Below are 21,367 nucleotides of genomic sequence, written 5' to 3'. Positions count from 1 at the left end.
AAGAGGAATCACAGCTCGGAGGGGCTGAGGTTGTCAGCCATGGCTATGCAGCTGGGATACAATGGAGTGAGGCATGAAAGACACCAGCAGTGAACAAAGCTATAAAGATCTGTGTGAGGGAGGAGGCTTCACTGAGAATCCTGAACTCCCTGTTCTGAAGGAGAAGACCCAATGCATTTGTATCTGCGGAGTGAGGGGGAAAGGGCCAGGCAACTTTTCTTGACATCTTCCATACATATGAAGTGGAGGAGGGACAGCTTGGTTGCCAGAGACAGAGAGGCAGTTAACAACAGAAGGAGAGAGCAAGATGCATGTATACCTCACATTTTCCCTCAGCTGTTTTAGAGCTAGTCTTTTCTAATACCATTTGCCAAAATACCCAAATTCTTCATTTAATAGTAAAAAACCACGTTTTTCACCTTTCCATTGTACCACATGAGTTAAATATATCTGTTCAGAAAATGACCGCTTTTTATTTATTTCTATCTTTCTGTGGTAAAATGACACCTCCCACACACACATACACACAGTCTCCTGCTATTTAGATATAGTGTGCCCTAAAATGTTAATTAATACTGTAAAACTGGTTCGCCTCCCTGAGCAACTGAAAAGCATTTTAGGCTGTGATATGGGTGTTTTTAATTACTTGTTTTTACTTTTAAGAATGTATCTTTACAGTTGTGACTAACTTAAGGTTGCAACTCCATTACGTAATTCTTCCAGTTTCAATTAAAATCCTAATTGTTTTAAGTGTCCCTTAAAGCATCATACACAGGAAAAATAAAGCAGAGAGAATACTACAGTACTAGTACAGTAAGAGCATACAACTGCAGCATTTCATTTCTCATTTACCTACTAAGAATATCCACATATTTTTACTTCCCGCCATGGCCTCTTAATTTCCAGTGTGTTTTTCTTTTTTTTTTTTTATTTACTGATTACTACATGCCATATTGTAGCACAACAGTGAGAAAGTGCTACATGAATTATGTATGCTGGTTTCAAAACCCCAATGAAAAAGACAGAAACAGCAAACTGTGTGCTTTGAGTGGTGATCTAAAGGTTACTTGATGTAGCTCACCAGTCTTGCCAAGAAGAGTAAGCCCCAAGGGAAAGGAGTATTGATAGCAGTGGACAGGAAGCCTTAAAGATGCTCTGTAGCAGAACAGCCTCCCCGAATTCAGTTCCAGCAGAAGAGGGGAGAAAAAACAAACTTGCTACAGATAAATTTCACTGCCAAGTGTCAGAGAGCGTCCAAATAAGTTACAGTGTATCTGAATTGTGACAAAATAAAGGGTAAAAAGTGGTTTCACATAAATTGTGTATCTGAATGGGCCCGATCATTGCAGAACACCGTTTACTGCCTAAATACAATCTGCAAGTTCCAAGGAAGGCTTACAGAAACTCAGAGATAGATCATAATTGCTCCCTCTATCTCACACTACTAGGGAAGCCAAAGCTGTGTTCCATATAGGCTATTGGCCCTAAGTAGGGCCAAACAGATACCTAATCTGGGGCTGACTGAGAAGAGTTGGTCAATTCAAAATGAGTGGGAATGAGCCAAATTTTGTGTGCTGCTGTTGACAGCAACCTCTACAGCTGTGAAGTCAGAGAAATGAGAGCTCCTAGACTATCCTGAGGTTGTGGTAAGGACTCATTGCTAAAGGCCAATTTTTTAAGATCTTTAACAGAAAATCCAAATACGCTTACATCCTTTGCATTACATGATTCCCACTGTTAAAAAACACTGTTTACAATTACTGTGGAGTCTCTCATATGGCTGAAAGACCATATTCAATCTAGGCTTGGCTGTGAAACTATGCAACCCCCTGGTGATAAATGCTGGATCCTGTTATGATGTCAAACAATTCAGATTAACTGGAACTAGGACTTGTTGTCTAAATTGCTCAGAGATTTAACTAGAATGGAAAAGTAACTGTTGGGATTTTTGGTTGTTTTTACTTTACTACTGTTAATATCATTAAAATATGAAAATTCCCTAGAAAGAAATCAAGAAAGTTCAGTGTATCTTGTAAACTAGTCACTTTAAATCTTTTGCATGCATTCTCCCTTAGTCCCAAGGTCAATGTATACTACAGAGTTCAAGGAGCATCTGGATGACGCTCTTAGTCATATAGTTTAGTTTTAGGTAGTCTTTTGAGAAGAAGGGAGTTGGACTCTGTGCTCCTTACGGGTCCTTTCCAACTCAAGATATTCTATAATCCTGTGTTTACAATGAACTTTAAAAACACAAATAAAATGTAACCATATTAATGAATATTTGTACTATAGGCAATAGCAGACCATCAGAGAGCATGTCAGACACATGGACCTTCTGCTCTATCAGGTCTTATGCAAAGAAATAGTTTCTCAGAAGAGGTGCTAACAGAAAATAAAACAATTTAATTTTACTTTTTTTTTTTAATATATAGTCCTCGTGAAACTCTTTTTCCTCCTAAGTGTTTTCAGTTGTCAAAAAATTGCATTGTAAAATCCCGGCTCTGCTTTTCTTTGACTTGGCTTCTCAAACATTCTTCATATGACCAAAGATGGCTTTCTGTGTCATAAGAAAAGACAGTTATTGGGGGGGGGGGGGGAACCACCTAACAGCAGCTTTGGCTTACCAGTGATACCTATATACTGCCTGCTGTTTCTTGTTGACCTGGGGTTTTTTCCTGCTTATCACTAGACCCAGTGGCAAAAAATACTCAAATGATCCTGACTGGGAATTAAAACAAACTTATGTCTCACTTGCAGGACAATATTACTCAAGATTGTTTCTCTAAAAGGGACAAGCTATTATCACTCCTGATATATCAACCCCTGCTTTGCTTGCCTCCCTAGATTACAAACAAAATTGTAATTGTCCTAGACTTTTTATCAAGTTCTGACACATTCCCACAAAAAAATTAGAAATGTGTAAAAGGAAGAAAGGATTCAGAAGCTCCAGATGAAAATGCAGAATAACTTTGTTTGCTGATTTATATTGTGTTTGAATTACTGTTTCCTTGGAAAACCAAAAACTTTAGATTACTCAATAAATTGAGTAATCTGGACACATGTGGTTATAAGAACCCAACATTCTGAGAACTAATAAGCTATCTGTTGTTTAATAAAAGTAGAAGGCCCTTTGTAGTTCCAAGCAGCTAAACAAGATTTTGAGCTTAGACTGGGTGACAAGGTGTCATGGTTAAACCCCAATCAGCAGCCAAGCCCCACACAGCTGCTTGCTCACTCCCACACCAGTGGGATCAGGGAGAGAATTGGAAGGGTAAAAGACAAAAAACTCATGGGTTGAGATAGAGGAAGTTTAATAAGTGAAGCAAAACCCATTCACACAAGCAGAGCAAAACAAGGAATTAGTTCATTGCTTCCCATGGGCAGGCAGATGTTCAGGCATTACCAGGAGAGCCGGTGCCCATCACGTGAAGACAAAGAGCATCACTTGGGAAGACAAACACCATCACTCCAAACATCCCACTCTTCCTCCTTCTTGAGCCCCCTTTATATACCAAGCATGATGTCATATGGTCTGGAATATCCTTTTGGTCAGTTTGGGTCATCTGTCCTGGCTATATCTGCTCCCAATTTCCCATGTGCCCCCCAGCTTCCTTGCTAGAGTGGCAGTACATAAAGCAGAAAAGGCCTTGGCTCTGTGTAAGCACTGCTCAGTAATAACAAAAATATTTCTGCATTATCAACCCTGTGTTCAGCGCAAATCCAAAACATACCCCCCTGCTAGCCACTTTGAAGAATATTAATTCTACCTCAGCCAAAACTAGCACACAAGCTTAAGCACTTCATAAATTTATTAATCTTTTGTGATGCTCTCCAGCCAATAACATACCCTCCAAGACTGTCTCCTTAACTCTGACTTGACACAGGAGGTAACAGAGAACCTGAACTTTGCACATCTGCTCCGTTTTATGCTTTTATTTCAAATCATGAATTTTTCTTTAACACCACATACTGCATGTTCCTTTGTGTTACACCACAAACTGAACTCCAAAATCACATGAACAAACCCATTCCCTGGATAAACTACTTAACTATTTCTTGGATGCTCAGCACATCCAAGTGACTAAATGCAAGCATATAATATTTTTGCCAAAAGTGCAGCTCAGGGAAAGAAAAACTCAAGGAAAGAAAGAGACAGAGTTATCAGTCACATCTTGCAGTGCAGCATGATTATGCACTTTTATCATGGACAGCAAGATTACTTGTAATTAAAACAGTTTATTACAAAGCAACCTACAGCAGAGATGGAGCAGGTTCTAGTCTTCGTGTTTAAAAGAAAGGGTAAGTTAGTGCTACTTCTTTTTCTTTTCCAGATAGAACAGTAAATTTCATTTAGAAAAAACAAGTGATGCTGACAAGTAACACGTTAGAAACTCTCCATGAAGAGTCACAATTAGGATAAACCAATAAACAAGGCAAATCATGGTCATTCTTACAGGGAAATAATCTTGTTCTTATGGAAAACTTTTCTGCAATTACAGATCATTCTGCCTGATGACAGTCATGTGTTAAACTTCATAGTGTTATATATAGCATGCTCAACTCCACTTTATTGATCACCTCACTCTCAAGGCTACTCCTAACCCCCTGCTTTCTTGGCCTGTGCAACTTCAATTTACTCCCTTTATGAGAACACATTAGTCAAGAGATTTTAAACACATGGTCACATTCTACTGCTTTGCAGATTCCTTGAACCATACGACAACACAGATGGATGGTACTTCCTTTGTGAGTAGCTGTTCAGTATTTAATTTCTCATCAGTGCTAGTGGTTCAGCTTCATACTTTACTCCTTGCTCCGAACATAACAATTTACTTATAGACGTTTTGGCACATACCACTAAAGCATTCATGCAGTTTTGGAAATACTACTTTTTCTTTTCAAAGGTCTGTGGGATTAAAAAGCGGTACTAACTCCACTACATTCCATGTAATTCCATTACAGGAACTGAGGCTCAGATTTGAAAAAAATATAGGCTAAAGAGAGTTTAAATGTACCTAGCATTCAATGGCATCATTTATGTCCAAAGCATATCTCTCGCAGATTTCACTTGATGCTGAGATCTCAAATGCTCATAGAGATCAGACCCTCAAATTTCTGTTAAAACTTTTCATTCCCAGTTGAAAGACTGGTTTCAGTGAGGTGTTGCTGCAGTTGAATTTGAGTCTTCCTGCCTCTTACCTCCCAGTTACTGCAGTTTACATGGAAGTTACTATGCCTTCAGCTGGAAAGGAGTAGGTGACCATGTGAGCATTGTGACTCTTATTCAGTGTAATATAGAAAAGACTCATTGGATCCATTACAGAAGCAACCAGTGGCACAGTACTGTAACTTTCACATGGTCAGTGACCATATCTCCATTAAGGGGACATTTTCTGCTTTAAGGCAACAGTTTGTTGAGCTATTCAAATGGGATTTGTAAAAGCTTTTCTGCCTTTCTCTTGTTTTAATATTGTATCAGAACAACACAGCAGGAGCAAGGAAAAAAAGCCTTCAGGAAAGCATTTCACTATGATTATTTTGTTCCTCCATTTGCAGTTCCCCTGTACAATCCCTAATTTCATAACAGGTGAAGCAGGGGATCTATAGATAAGCAGCATCCTTAATTGCACAGTTTGCATTTGTTGCTGTATCAGAACTTTTCTTTGCAATGGAAGAAGCATGGGTCTAGGGGGAAAAACTTCATCATGCAGTTAAAGTCTATTTTACAAAGAGTAAATTATTTACACGCAGAGCAGGGAGAGGCTAATTAAAGTGACACAGGCAAAACTAATTCTGTAATTTCCTAGTGGAGGTCTAATAGGTTAGCATTGCTAAGGTGCAACAAAACTAAAAGGAAATTAAACACATACTTTGCTGGGATAGGAAGAACTCCACAGAAGTTTCAAAAAGCAAAGCTTGCATCCAAGGTCCTTGAAGAACATCTTCAGGTTCTAGAAATAATACATTTGCATGCATTCAAGTGTCATGCTGTGTTGAAAGCTCCTGATTGTGGCCCTAACTTCCTTCTCATCCAGTTGGACACCCTGTCCCATCATCATTCTCTCTGCATAGCTAATCACAACTGCCAAACCCAAGAATTATTATAGATCCATTGCTCTTCCTTAGTATCCTAATCTTCATCAAATCTCAAGTCTAGTGCGCTTATCCTGACACACCTTAAAGTACACAGACCAATTCCATTTTTATAGTTATTCCTGGTCTTTTCCCTTTTATTCTAATCTCTTTTTCAGCTTTGCCTGCAGACTGATTTCTCATCATCTAGACTGAACCCCCACTGGCTCCCATTCTGTCACTGCTAGTGATCCAGAGAGTCCCACCCAGGTTCCCTGACACCTTCTTTAGTAGATGGGGACCAAGACCCACCTTTCTCATAATCTGAAATATGCCTGGAGGACAGAGCTCTAGTTAGGATAGAGGCCTGTATATATCAAATTTTTTTTTTTCTGAGAAAAAAAAAAACAGAATAAAAATGGCTTTTTCTTTGTTAGAGGGATCAAAGTAAATTGGTCAAACAAAGTACCAAGAGATGTGAACACAGCTGTTTGCTTGTCAGCGACTTGACTGATGAACCATTTCAACAAAATTAAGACCAACTGCAAATCTGTGCAGATAATTAAATATATTATAGGTAGCACCACATGCTAAAGAGCTGATAAAACACACATATCATGCTCTTGAGAAAGCCATGACTTGTAAAAGGCCCTCATGAGAAATATGGCACATATGATCTGTGCATGTCAGATAGTTTCAGATATTAACATTGAGAGCCAAAACCTCTGTGCAGCATATTATGACACCCCCCCCCCCCAAAAAAAAAACACTACAAGGGCCAGAAAATCAATAGTCCATTGGTATTTCCTTAACAGATCCACAGCGCTGCCAAGACTGGCTGCTAAAACTCACTATACAGCTTTGGACAGCTTTGGACAGCTAAATTATTTAGAGAATTTAGCTTACAGAATGTTGTGAAAACATGAGGACAATTAGCTACTAGAATTAAAAGAAATCTCTACTGCACATATCTGAGGAGTAATTACAAAACATGTAATTTTAATGGATGCTTATGGGAGGAACAAAAATGCACATCTCCAAAACTACACCTATTTTCAAAGATCTGATTCAGGTTTTGGGGGAAGTGGGGCTTTTCAGGAAAGTCTGTTAGAATGGTTCCTCTGCTTGCTTGGCTTTAATAAGAAAAAAACAGACACAGCTTTAGCCTACATTTATTCTTAAAAACAGCTGGATGGCTGAATGAAATTTCAATGAAATTTCACCCAAAACATACACTTTGGAACATTTCTATCCAGAGAATGGCAGAGGATTAGGCAGATCTATAAATAACTGAAATAAGAGAGGGTTTTATTTAGATGATGTTGTCTTTGAAAGGGTAGTGTCTGGCTGTTCTACCTGCTCCACCTACAGCAGTATCTGAGTAGATGACAGTGGCCATGTCTCAGCTATCAGAGTTACCTACCACATGGTGCAAGAAATATAGTTTCTGAAGAAATACTGTGACCATTTTATGCTGGTGCTCTGAGGGTTGTACTAGAGAAGGTGTTGCAGATATTAGAAATTTGATTTCTGCTACCTTTTTTTGTTTGTCATCAGATGAAGATGATACAAATGTTCACCCTTTATATTCCATGAATTTGTGTGTAAACAACCTAGTGCAGGTATGCAGAAGTCTTTCTACAAGTCTTGCTTCCATTCTGCCTTATTCATGATCTGCATCTGCGTATGTTTATACACAGATCTGTCTCAAGCACTGTCTAAAGATATTTGTTTCAAAAAGCCAGTTAGGTCCAAAGCCTCATATTCTGCAAACATCCTGAATTTGCTGAATTAGAAAGTAATGGCATCTTAATACTTAATATGATATTTAATACTTAGGAATCCAGCCTTGCTCTTCAGCCTTGAGGGTTGTAAGCAGGTGCTTGTAATCTTAGCAGAAGGAGGAAACGTCAGTAGCCTCTGTGCCACATGACTGTGTGCTCCTCCTTCCTCCCCAGGCTGGAAGGGGATGCTGCTGGTCACTGCACCAGGGTGGCATGCTGGGTCCAGTCAAATTAACTGGTTTTTTCACCCCAAAATAGCTACCAGAGCAAGATTTTCTTTGCTCTCTGACTGAAGCGCAGAACTGAAATCTAGGTTCATTTGAGAATTCAGCCTGAATGTCAAATGTTTTTGAAAATTTGACTCACAGGGTACTAGCACTGTAATATGCCAGTACTGGATGTTTAAAGTACTCTTAAATCCCTTATTTTTGTTCCTGCTTGAGGTACCTATAATAACAATAATAAAGCATACAAGATCTGACCATTACTTATCAATGAATAACAACTGTAAAATAACTGCAAAGACCTATCAGGAAACTCCATTTAACTTCAGAAGCCGTAACAGTGCTGGATTAGCACTTTATATTGAATGCTGCAGTGATAGCATAAAACCTTCCTAACCAGTTATCTAGGGTCAGCCTTAATGGTACCATAAAATTTCTTCAACACAAGGCAGTTTTTGCTTCCTGAGAGCTATTTAAGTTTGCTTTAAGTGCATTTATATATCTGAGTATCTAATGAAAATAAATTAGTAAGAAAAACATACTTGCCCAAATGCACTACAAAGCCTTAAATTACTTAGTAGTCCGATAAAACACTCTTAATTCAAGGAAACATTTTAGAATAGAGGAATGAATACATATAAAGTACCAGCATATCCATATATACGCTGCAAATATGTATTTATATGTATAGATTATATGTATGTCCTCTTGGTAAGTTTGAACTGACTTTTTCTCTTCGAACCAAATGTAACTTCATTGCCACATATGAAGAACAGTGTCCAGCCTCTTAATGTTTCGGAACGTAATAGATATTTCCATGTGTTAACAAGTAAATTTGTTAATTAGTTTCTAAATGAAAATATAATTTGAAATGGATCTTTCAGTAAACTTAACATCTCACAATTACCTGTTGCCTTGTCCCAAGGGATTTTGATAACATAACAATGGAGAGATTTTGTATTTCCTTACAATTAATACTCAGATGTCTTTTGCTTTGTCTACCTAGCTGGTTTGAAATGGTCATTTTCTTTCCATTACTCTCCATTTCTAGGGGTTTATTTTTCACTATGAGACTACTAAAAAGCCGACTAACTGTAATTTCAGTCTCTCTAGATTGACATAGAAAGTAATTGTCATTTTGTAATGGGTATCTTAATAAAGGATAATGATTGCATGTTAGCTAAGGACAATCTGATTTAAAACAATGGCAGAAATGTGCCATTATGAAAACAGGAGCTTCTCTCATGCTTCCAGAGGGGAAAAATCCCCAAACAAATAACAAAACATCAGCCTCTGCAGAAAGATATTTAGCTACATGAGACAAAGATTTTTCTATATTTTATTGTTAATTCTTAATCTTTGTTATAAAAATAAAACTGGTGATGACAAGACTTAGTGAAAAAACTATGTACAAAGACACCATTCACTGTACTGCAGTCTAGTGTCCGTGAATATAGGAGTCTTTAATTTCTTCATCTCTCTCCCTTTCAGCATATCCTTAAATGAACAAATCTTTTATCTAATGCACAGATGGTGCAATGAATCTGTGACTAGAGTTCTGCTTTGATACAATTGCTGACAGTCACAATTTAAAAACTTACCAGTGCATCAAATAATCCTAAAATCTATAAAAGCTTTTTCTCTGTAGAACAGCAGCCTTTGCTACCTCCACAAAGAAAAGATCTCAGTAGGAAGAGTTGTAGGCTTTCCCTTTTGAAAAAATACACTGAAGACCAAATTAAATGATCCCTCTGTCAGTTGTCTCTGTAAACAAATGCACATTAAGAAGTTCATTATACCTTAATGGCTGAACACTGAAGAGACGAGAAAGTCACAGGCAATAAAAGGAAACAGGTGCCTTCCCAACAGTAGGTAGCTTTTATTTCTGTCACCAGTACAGGTATTTCAGCCACCATAGTTCTTACTGGAAATATTTCTTCACTTTAATCTCCATCATGCTGGGGCATTGGGATATAGCAAAAGCAGGAACTCTTGTTGTTATTTTAGTAATGTATGGTGGAAGATGCCTTTGAATTTACACAGAGAACACTGGAGATGCTAACAAGGTGAAACATGAAGGATTTCCCAGATATTTAACTATTAGCTCTGTCTCTTTTAAAAAAGTTAGGAGAAATTAAATTTTAAATTACTTCTTTTCTCCCTCCGCTGAAAGCAAAATTATTGAATTAAATACTAATTCCCATCACTCATAATTTGGAAAAAAAACAAGAAGGTTAAGAGGAACAGAAGAAGAGTTACAAGCTTACACGAGCAGTTAGGACTCATGGGCTTTCCAGCTGACATATAATCCACCTAAATACCCTCAAATACTAAATAGCTTCAGAGAAGTCAGGCTTGAGCGGAGAGCTCACAACATTTAAGCCACAAAGCCATCTCTGGGACCACAGGTCCACTTGACTCTCTTCAGCACGCTGCAAATTCTATCAAATGAAGTTTCCAACTAGAGTTTCTGAGGTTGGATTCAGATAATTCAGAGAGGCCAGGTTCACCATTCTGTGAATGCTCTTTGTAGCTCTAATCCCTCCAAACCAACCTGAGCTCATTTTCAATTTCATGGGTCCAATTGGCTCATGCAGCTGAGCTTTAGAAAAGTCTGTGAAGTTGAAAATTGCCATTCTGCTGAATGCCTGCAAGTATAATGATATATATTTCTACCTTTCTGCAGAGAGATGTTACACATATTCTTTGCATATCAGCCAACCTGTAAACCATAAACAATGAATTTTTTGTTCCAAGGAATTCATGCTTCTGTTTTTTAATATATATTTTATATTTAGACACAACTCCAACACTTAAGCTCCCCAATAAATAGAAGCCAACATTCAGTAAGCATAAAATCAAATATGAGGCTGAAAGGAAAACAATATAATTAATTTTTTTATTGCCTATTCATATCTCTCTATCCCTCCATTATTCCATCAGTAACTTTTTATTATCAAATGATGTCTCCAAATAAATGTTCAACTTTTTTTATTCATATAAATCCCCACTGACTAGCAATGATATTTCCTTCTGTTTAGCATTTAGATAGTGCTATAAATATTCTGTTATATATGACATTAACAAATCTAAAATATTTTCTTTTAAAACTGAAGGCCAAACTTCTCTTTCAGCATGCTTGTGAGACCAGTCAGATAATGTGATTGTGTTGCCTTCATGCTGTCTAATGACATTCCCTTTCTTCTCTTTACTCTCCACAAAACTGATAAATTCCTCCTGGCCACTGGGACAGAGCTCTCAGGCTTTCAGGATCCTACAAATTTCATAGATAAGGACAGGTAGGCAGAGCCCAAGCCACTGCTCTTATTGAGGAAAACACAGGTAAAAGTTGTCTGTTGTTCAGTGGCCAAGCAGCTGTGCATGACATACTCTCAGCTAGCCCCAAACACATCTCTTTCTTCCCTGCTGGGAGCACCGGAGAGGACAGACTGGGTACTTTGGGGATGAGGCAAGCAAACAGAGGATAAAATACAAAATTCGAAGCAAAGCCATTCTGCTCTTCAGGGTCTAAGGAATTTGCTGTAATAATGAACACTTCAGGCTCAATCTTTCTATTTTTGAGTTAGTACGGGTGCTGTTAGAAAGCATAGAATACTTTTAAATAAATTTAAAAGAAATAGAAATTAATCCATATTTTGCAAGGATGGGGTGTGCTATAGTCTAACCCCCAACTCTTCTCGGGAAGGAGATCAGAGTACTGGCCACATGTACTTCTGCCTTTCCCCTGTACTGTCCCACCATGTCTGCAGTCAACAGTCATGGGGCTCAGCCCTGGGATTAGACCCCTTGGACATCTGTCATGAATAGCCCACACCCCTCATGGGCTTTCTCTGTGTGGATCCTTTAGGCTGCAGCAGACATGTCCTAAGCATTTTCCACACCTCGTCTTGCTCACATCCAGCCTCCAGAAACCACTAAGGTGCAGAACTCTGGATTTCTCGAGCTAATCTTCTTGTGATGACGAGAAAAAGTGCCGATCATGGGCTTAATAAAGAGTCCCTCAGTCACATCACAGTCTTGAAGCCACCAGTTAGAGATATCTGGAAAATATATAGTCTGTCTGAAAGTACTCATCAGCCTTACTTCTGTGCCTTCTTCTACCCTGTGATAGCCCAGGCAAGCCTGCACTAGTTGGATCCAATGACCACAGTCTCAGCCTGGTCTTCAAACTACCAGTTTTTGACACAGTCCCTTCCACAAGCCTGCTAGGATTTCTTTTATTATTTATGATGCGACATTCTTATTTTAATTTTAAAAAAAGTTTGCCTGCAGACAGGCAATACACACTTCAGTGCTAAAAATTTGGATGTGTTTACCAAAGAGCAACTTATTCTGAAACATAAACTTCCTTACTTTTTGTTTTGCTTGACAGCTCCCTGATTAAACTAAGTATTCTGGGAACCAGGTCGGTATACAAGTCATGAACAAGTCCAATTTGAGCTTAAATTTAGTTGCCAGTAAATATCTTTAAAAATCAGTCTTACTACAAGCAAAGTGAAAAAAGCACAATATTTTTTCAGAAAAGGAAATAAAAGCTCAACTAACAAAGTCACATAGAAGTAAATTAATTGTAATACCCTTCTTGAACTTCAAAGGGAATCTTTTCCAAATTAGGTCAGACCAGGAGAGAAGGCTAATGCCCTATATGATATTTCTAATATTTTTTGTGGATCTTTATGACTTAGGCTATTATAATTGCTTTTGAAAAGCGTCTTTTTACCCTGACAGACAAGTTGTCAAAACTTGAAGAGAAGTCAATAACTTTGACACTAGCTTATCATAGGGATATCTCTCATACCACACTGTTAATATTATTATTCTATATAAACTATTACAGAAGTGAGAGAAGAAGGTGACACAAGAGAAGAATCTGTGTAGAAATATTAAATAATAAACCAGTATTTGTAAAAGCTTTGAATAAGAAATGCTGAGGGGAATCTTTCATGTGCTGATGGGACAATCAAACTTCCTAAGACACAAATTCAGCTTCTTTACAGTTATAATCTGTAAAGGCCTTACTCCCACTCCCAGTGGATCATTGTGCATTTTCAAACTTAAACACAGTTTTCAGACACCTGAGCAGACCAGGTCAACATTAAGACTCTTCTGTTGTTAAGAAATTCTCAATGTCTTAATTTCAGCTTTCTTAAGAGATAGATTTTTTTGTGTTAAAAGAAAATTCTAGAGAATAGAAGCTGGAAGCTTGTAATTTCCTTTTTGAAATTCTGAATTCGTTACAAGTTCCCATGAGTTTATTCAGAAAAGGATTCTAATTATTGGCATGTTGTAGTATTACACTCTGAGATGATAACAGAAATTTTTCTATTTTTATATCTTTAAAGCCAGTCACTACTTAGTGCTAATCATAATACTTAATATCCTTTTTTGTCTCAAAGCTTTTTCGGTTTTAAAATGTTTTCTGTCTGTATAGTAATGAAACATTTTAATCTAAGACAAGGCAACCAACATGGACATGCAAAGTTAATGCCTTAAATTCTTAAAGAGGACGTAACCATAACATCAGGCCTGGATGTATCATTAATAAAAACATTATCACAATATAATGAAAAACAAAAACATTACAAAATTGTGTTTTAAATAACAGTATTAGGATGGATAGAGTTCACAAAAAAAAATCAGAGGCTGTGATATTAATCTACAAATTGCCATAGAAGCTGTTGTCTCTGCTTTTTCAAGAGATGTTAGACAGTGATTCATTAATCTTGGATTTACTGTCCACACCTCAGTCATTTTCCTGTGAGAGCTCCAAGTTTGCTGCTTGTAAGAAGAGATGTTAGGGACAATACATTTCAGTCGGAATGGGCAAACCTGCCTGTATAAGGCAGCTGATAGGAGCAGAGTGGGCACCCTGCTCTGTGCCAGTGACTGCCAGGGACTTGGTTGTGCAGCCAGAAAAGACCCAAACATATCAAACAGTGACAGTGCCACTGGAGCTTCCTGCATTTCACTGGATTACTGCTTTGTGCCTGTTTCAGTGTGGTTTGACAAATGCTCTTCCTCTGTGACAATTCTCTCCTTGCAAGTTAGAGGCACACTGCTCTCTCCTAATTCACTGCTGATGGTGGGAACTTGAGGCGCTACCCTCGTAAACCACCTAGTCACAGCAATTCATTAAAAGCTGACCAGATCACCTCTTCCTGTGCTCCACCTCTAAAACATAAACTCTCTTGATGGATTTTATTACATGCTGTAAACTTGACCAATCTTCACTTCCCCCCTGTGCTCAGTGTTCTGCAGCATTTCACCTCTCCGGGGGAGGGGAGAACGGGGAGCACACTCTAATGTGGTTTGATTTAAATTATTACCCTGGTGCACACTTTCTTTGAGAAGCTATTTTCCCTGCCTGTTCTTACTGCTGAGCACAATCACTACAGCTCAATTATTAAAGAGATTCTAAAAATAGTGCCGTGCAAAGCTGTCTACATAGAAAAATCATTCAAATGCAGAAAGAGACAGATCCTGGGCAGTGATCTTTTACAGTTATTAGCTTCTTAATTCTATCTTTTGCTCTCTTCCCTCTACCTTTCAGTTCTTTCTTTCAGCAACAATAAGTAAGAGGGACCTTCAGGACGTTCTTTCCAATACCCTAGAAAACTGCATTATCTCATGCACACATTGACAGAAGAAAGCATTTCCTTTTTAGCAAATGCCAACATTCACTAACTTTTCTCTCAAGAGGATCATGAATCTGTGTGCATGGGAATGCAACCAAAACAAAAATAAATAAATAAATAGTATTTCTAGCTGTGAGTCTTTTCGTGCACTATTCAGCAGAGTTGAAAACAAGGGCATGGTTAACCATCTGGAAGCCTCAGAACTAACGTTTCCCTGCCAGGGATTTTCACAAGGCTGTGATTCACTTGATGACTCCTGTTTGGGAAAGAGTATAAGGCTATAGTTAAATCTCTAATTAAGCACAGGTAAGCACTCCCCTCAAGGAAAGTCTCTCTTATTTTGAATCACTAGGTAGGAGGGCAAGTAGGAGGGAAGGTGTCTAGGATGTCTAAGAAGGTTCAACTTATAGTCGGTTTGGACATCCTAAATCCTGGCTACTCTTTGAAAAGATATCTTTAAATATAAATAAGGAAATAAAGGATGATACAAAATAGCAATATGCTAACCTTTCTTTTTTTTTTTTTAAGTTTCCCAAATGATTTCAAAACAAACAATAGCAATTACAACTAGATGTAGAGTTGTGGGAGGGAGGAAAGGCAGAAGAGGGTGGAGAGACAGGAGGAAAAAAGCTAAAGGCTTGGATAAATACACAGTGCATGTACGTGTGCCCCTCTCTCCAAGGCGGAAGTCGAGTCACTGTTTCTGCCAGGCCCAGCAGGAGCCTTTTAAGCAGGAGCCTGGTGGGATCACACCAATTTCACCTGGCTAGAGGCATCTCTGTTTGGAAAGAAAATATCTTCCTCCCCCTCCCCTCCTACATCAATTCCAAATCCATTAACATTCAGACTAAATCTGCAGTTACAATCTCTCGATCAGGCTACACTTTGGAAAATGGCTCTGGCACCAAAGCTGTGAGGACTGCAAAAGTCTCAAGGGACTTAGCCTGGAAATTAAGATCTGGGAGCTATCAGCTTAGAGGTTGCACGGTGCGTGCAGGACATAACAGCAAGGAACGAATATATATCTTGTAGTACTGACAGCTCTGAACCATTTTACTCTGCTTTTCACAGAGAGCTTAGGTGGCTGTACACCTCTTTCACATGGCCTGTCATATATAGGAAAGGTGTTAACTGCTAATGCCAATAGTGAGAAGCTGTTCGGGAACTTTTCTGCCGGCTTGTGCGGCAAAGCAACCTATGCAAGGAGCATATGATCCTCGAGCCTGTGCTTCTTGGTGTCTCTAAAGAACGCGCAATCAGATGAATAGTTGTACACATTTTGTAGGAAATGGTCATTCTGACCTAGACACTTACACCTGAATGCATACATCTCCAAAGCAAAATATAGGAAAATACAAGTTCTTTGAGGTTGCTCAGATATCATCCCTGGGTCTTTACTAGGTTTCAATACCAATTTCAGCTATCCAGACTAAGATAAAACCGCAGGAAGAACAACCATTTACTAGAACAAAATATATTTCACATTCAAACTGGCCACTTGGGATATACAGTTGGCTGAATATCTGAGTTCACCACAAAACTAAATTTTAGAAATAAAAAGAACAACTAAAAATATTTTTTCTACAGGCAATTACACAAATTATTTTTATCTAAATATAGCACAATGATGCCTAAACACTCAGTTAATAGAAATGACCACTAATGTGAGGAGAAGAAATTGGATAGTAAACTAAGTTTCTATATAACCTATATGCTTTAAGTTCAGCAGGTGACTTATACCATAGAGGAAGCAAAACATTGAACCTCAAAGCACAAAAACTTAAATTTACATTCTCTGAAGAGCATCTGAAGTAACTTGTGCAACACCGACACAAATTCCAATATGACATAAACAGAGTCTCCCTGTCAGGCTGACTGTGTCCTAAAACATGATAAAAATATTTCTGTCTTGAAGTGGGAAAAAATATGCAAAAGAGCATTACAAGAAACTGAAGATATAACATTTGTTAAATACTGCTGATTAATAAAAATAATAAAAGTCAGATATAAAATACAGCACCCCTTTGTTAATTATAGATTGCTCTCTTTAATTAAAACACCATAACTAACTATTGGCACTTCCTTTAAAAAGGCAGAGTTTGCCAGAGGCACTATAAATACTAATAATTCACTCTACCAATGCTAGTAATTCCTTTCTATTGAGCTTTTCATCCATCTGATCCACATAAAAAATGGAAACAAGCGTTGGGAGCAGCCATGCTGCAGACAGAAGGAGCTGATTTGACCAAGGCTGCGAGGAGAGATGGTGGCCGAGTGGGGAGGGGGTAAAGGCAGGCAGGGCAGGCAAGGATGGATTACTGGTAGTCACCAAAAGTGAAGAGACATTGATGCTGCTTGTAGCGCTGATACACAAAGAACGATATACATTTTCGTATGTATTCTGAATGGTTTCAATGAGAAAAGAGAAAAGGAAAACGCTCAACCTGCCTCCACAGAGAGGGAGCGCAGTGAGTAGCACAAAGTGCCGCAGCCACCAGGAGTCTGCTCCAGTACTTCCTGCCAACCTCTTCGGAGACGGGCTGAAGCTCCCTTGCATTTGAAAGGTTCGGGTCAGACAGCAGCAGAATTGGGTTCAAGACAGTGCCCCTGTATTTACATAGCTAATACATCGCTGAATACCACCAGCTTTCCTCCTCTTGCCTGCCATTCAAGATCAGCCATTAAGCGCTGAACGAACTAAGAGCCGCTAATCTGCAGTACTTTTCACATGACATAATTTAGTATGATCTGTGGAAAGTGGCCTTCTTTGACAGCCTCATTTACTGTAGAGCCTTTCAAATGTTTATTGTGAGCGATGTAGCCAAGCAGGAGCATCAGCCTTCACTGATTTTATTATTGCACTGCCGGAGGAACACAGATGCATCCTCCAGGTTTTATGAAACTCACTACGTTCTTCACAATTTAAGGATTAAAGACCTGAACCAGCGACACTCCGCCTCAGTATTTTATACGTGATCTATCGTATTTCTCATACTTCCTTTGAAGTCTAAGTTTGAAAATAAAAAAACAAACCCAGGAATCATTCTCACAGGGGAAAGCTGTCCTGGTAAACACAGGCACACAACATGGAGTTTGATGTTCTGCCCCCCTTCTTCTCCACAACCATGCCAAACTCCGTGCCATATTCCGAGTGGTTATCAGAGTTGGTTTGGGGGGTGTGGTGCGGTGTGAGAATTTTCTACATTTTTTTACAAAAATCATTAATTCTAAAAGAAAATGAGCTATGAAAAGGGTCAGCCATTGTATTTTTTTTTCCTTAACTGATATTATTTTTTGACAGTGTTGCCACAGCTTCTGTAGGCTGCTCTGGGAAAGGTGGAGCATGAGGAGCCAAAAAGTTTGTTGCCTGCACCTGGAAACTGCAGCTTTAGCCGCAGAGAGCTGGATCAAGTGTGATACACCTGCATGGGACCCCCGACAGAGGACAGGACGAACCATTCCAGTAAGAAACTTCAGGCTGCTGGGAGCCGCACTTCGCCTGCCAAACTTTTGAGAGAGTTGTGCCTGCTCTCCAGGCAGCGTGGAGGTGGGAGCATCAGCCTCCACACCTGCCTCTTCTGCACTCTGCTGAGGTTCGCAGGTAGCTTTCCATCTAGGTTGAGTAATGCTGCATTACTCCTTAAATAAACTATATAGAGAAAGACATCGCAGAAGTATTTTTTTTCAATAGCTCTCTTTCCAGTTTACGGACATATACCCCATTCTCACAAGATGGTGAGTAGGGGAATTTCACATTGCAGGATAACAGGATAAGGGAGTACAAAAAACCCCGGAAACAAATAGAAACAACTCTGCCCCCCCCCCCCCAACTTGTCACCTTTAGCTAACGGCTATGGTATTTTAGGCTGAATGTTGGGTGCTCATGGTATTTTAGGCTGAATGTTGGGTGCTCATGCATCCAATACCATAGAAAGTACTTGACAGCAATGAGGTCACTGAGGGAACTTCAGGCCAAAAGTAACCACAGCCTTAATGCTTGGCATGTCTAATATAACCTGGCTGATCACTGGTCTTTGTCAAACCAGGGAATTAAGAGTTTCTGTATAGATCTTGGAATAAATTCATCGTGGCTGCAACATCAGGGATGAATTACATCTGGATTTTGTATATATTTGGTAAACTGGCACTCCAAAGTCTCTACTTGCATTTAACTTAATGAATTTCCCTCTATTTTATCCTCTTTTTCTTTTTTAATAGATAATACGTAGTTTAAAATAGCATGTCCAGAACTACGATCAGCAAATACAATTAAACACTGATTCAGACTGAGGCTCGTGCCAAATAGCAAACTGCCCCATAAAAAGGTACTTTTGGTCTCTTTCTATTTATCTCCCTCTGCCTTGAAGTCTTCAGTATTAAAGAGCAATGAGATTTTGGGACAGCTGGGTAGCATGCTGGGAAAAAGGAGCAAAAGGACCATTTTATTTTCTTGGCATATCCTAGCTATAAACAGGTTTCCTATAATAGAAGAAGAACAAATGTGCAACTTTAGAAGAATAGGGACAGTTAAAGTCTTATATAAGGGACTATTTATGTCTGAAAAAAAAAAATCAAACTGATGTAAAAGCATCATCTGAAATAAAATATGTGAGGGAAATTTTAGACAGAAAATGATTTCCCAGTGTTAACACTTATCATGTCAGTCAGAGCAACTTGCTTTTTGGTGGTATTTTACTGCAATATTTCAAGTTATGGAAAAACTGAAGTTTCATTATAATGATTATTGCTGATTCTTTTCTTTATAGCACTACACCTACCAGCTGAGTGCTGGCTAAGCTCACGTTAGGGCTCTAAACTCATAAAACAAAATGAGCTTTTTACCAGGATAACTTCTTCCATAAGGTAGAGACTGCTTTGTGGGCAGTCTTCTCACCACTGATGTCCTTTCCTCCAGATACCACTTCTGACTTCAGTGGCTGTTGCTTGGTCTCACATGCAGGCATGGACTGACTTGCAGGGTTAGAGGTTACTAGAGCATTACTTGCCTTAGGGAAATGTGTTTTATCACCATTGGGTCACCTGATACTTCTTTTTTACTGTAGCCAGCATTCCTTCACCTGGGACTCTCACCATGCATGTTCTCACTCATGCCCTCTTGAGTCAGGTCAAATGATGGAGACTGCTATAAATCTTCAGTAGCTTTTGTTACTATATTCTTTGCTGTTCCTGAACTCTTGCCTTCACACGATGAAATCCTGAGCTTGGGTGGGCGGGGGGTAGGGGGAAGGGAGCGGGAGGAACCGCAATGCCTTGGAGTGCTGCTAAAGACATTAAAGGGCCATCAGCAGCTCACCAGCAGAACCCTGCATTTATTACAGCATAGCAAATTTTCAGAGATGAGCTCCTTTCATTTAGGTCTGCAGCTGCCTCTGACATCTCCCAGCTGAAAAGGGCTGAGCATTCTCACAATATTAAAAACTCAGCTTCTTTTCCTCTTGAAACTGTAGAGAGGAAGAGCAATAAAAAACCAAAATAAAATAAATAGTCTGCTGTATCCTGCCTGTTTACTCTCAGGCATAGGAGGACTGTATCAAATTTAACACGACTGAAACACTGGAGCCAAAAGATTTGTTTTTTAGAATCTGTGCTCTATCCGAGTGTACGTAAGCCTTATAAAATTGAATGTGTGACTCTGATCTTTATGGTAATGCGGTGAGTCATCTGCTAATGGTCAGTCTCCCCCGGCTGGAACTCATTATGGGGTGAGACTCATTATAAATAAATCCTTTTATCAGAAGAATTTAAATTCCCACTGCTTGTTCCAGGTGCCTAAACAGCCAGGGCCTAATTAACTAATGATGCTGACCAAACTGCAAATACAATTTGTTTACCAGATGATGATACCATACATATATGCAATATTGTCTGGAAGTAAACTGGGCAGTATATAAACAAGATCATGGCTTTAAAAGCTCATTTTCCATAAGCACAGGTCAGAGATGACAAGGGCACCACATCTGTCATATAGCCAGCAAGTAAATGAGATTGCACTGTACAGCAGCCTATATGTGCACACAAAGTATATATTAATGGATCAAAAGATGACTTTTGCCTCTAATTCATGTCACTCTGCTTTCAGTGGTGTGGATTGGCTGTTTGGCTCTCCAAATGCCTTGTTTATCAACATTTGTTGCCTTTACAGTCTCAATGCCACAGATGAAACTGAAGAAAACAACACTTTATCACACAGAAACATTAATATCTCTCCACTGGAAACAAATTGCCAAGGGTTCTGCCTGATGCCTCCAAGTTGAATGAAACTAGGCAAGGCATGTGTCTAAATAAATGTTTGATGCTGGATTATATGGTCTAACAGAACAATGTCATGCAAATTAAAATAGAGAGTTTGCTTCATTTTTTGTAAAATTCACTCACATGTGGTATCTAAATAGATATCTATAAAAAAGATCGAGCAAAAAGTGAAAAACACTTTCAGCTAGAGTTTGACAAAGAAATCTACAAGCAATGTTAAGATGTGTTAGTCAACACCGAGTAGCAGCTGCTCTTAAGCTTTAAAAAAAGAATCAATTAAAATAAGTATTTCAGCTATTGCAAAAAAGACCAAATGAAAGATGAACACGGGCACCGTGTGCTATTGACACACCGGAGG

General features: G+C 38.8%; 1 protein-coding gene across 3 annotated transcripts in view; it reads right to left on the bottom strand.

The window, feature by feature from the left end:
* The window catches only part of ARPP21 (cAMP regulated phosphoprotein 21), a 194,725-nt gene that overhangs the window by 159,409 nt on the left and 13,949 nt on the right, over positions 1-21,367 (bottom strand). Inside the window, exon 2 of one of the 3 annotated variants that reach the window (XM_064669533.1) lies at positions 5,871-5,951. The exons of the other annotated variants lie outside the window; for them this stretch is intronic. The gene's annotated coding sequence lies outside the window, so the exon portion shown is untranslated. The remainder of the gene's footprint in view (positions 1-5,870; positions 5,952-21,367) is intronic. 3 annotated transcript variants of the gene reach the window in all.

The sequence above is a fragment of the Pseudopipra pipra genome, chromosome 1 (genome assembly GCF_036250125.1).
Source record: "Pseudopipra pipra isolate bDixPip1 chromosome 1, bDixPip1.hap1, whole genome shotgun sequence".
Lineage (NCBI taxonomy): Eukaryota > Metazoa > Chordata > Aves > Passeriformes > Pipridae > Pseudopipra > Pseudopipra pipra.
This window is presented reverse-complemented; position numbering and strand designations above follow the sequence as displayed.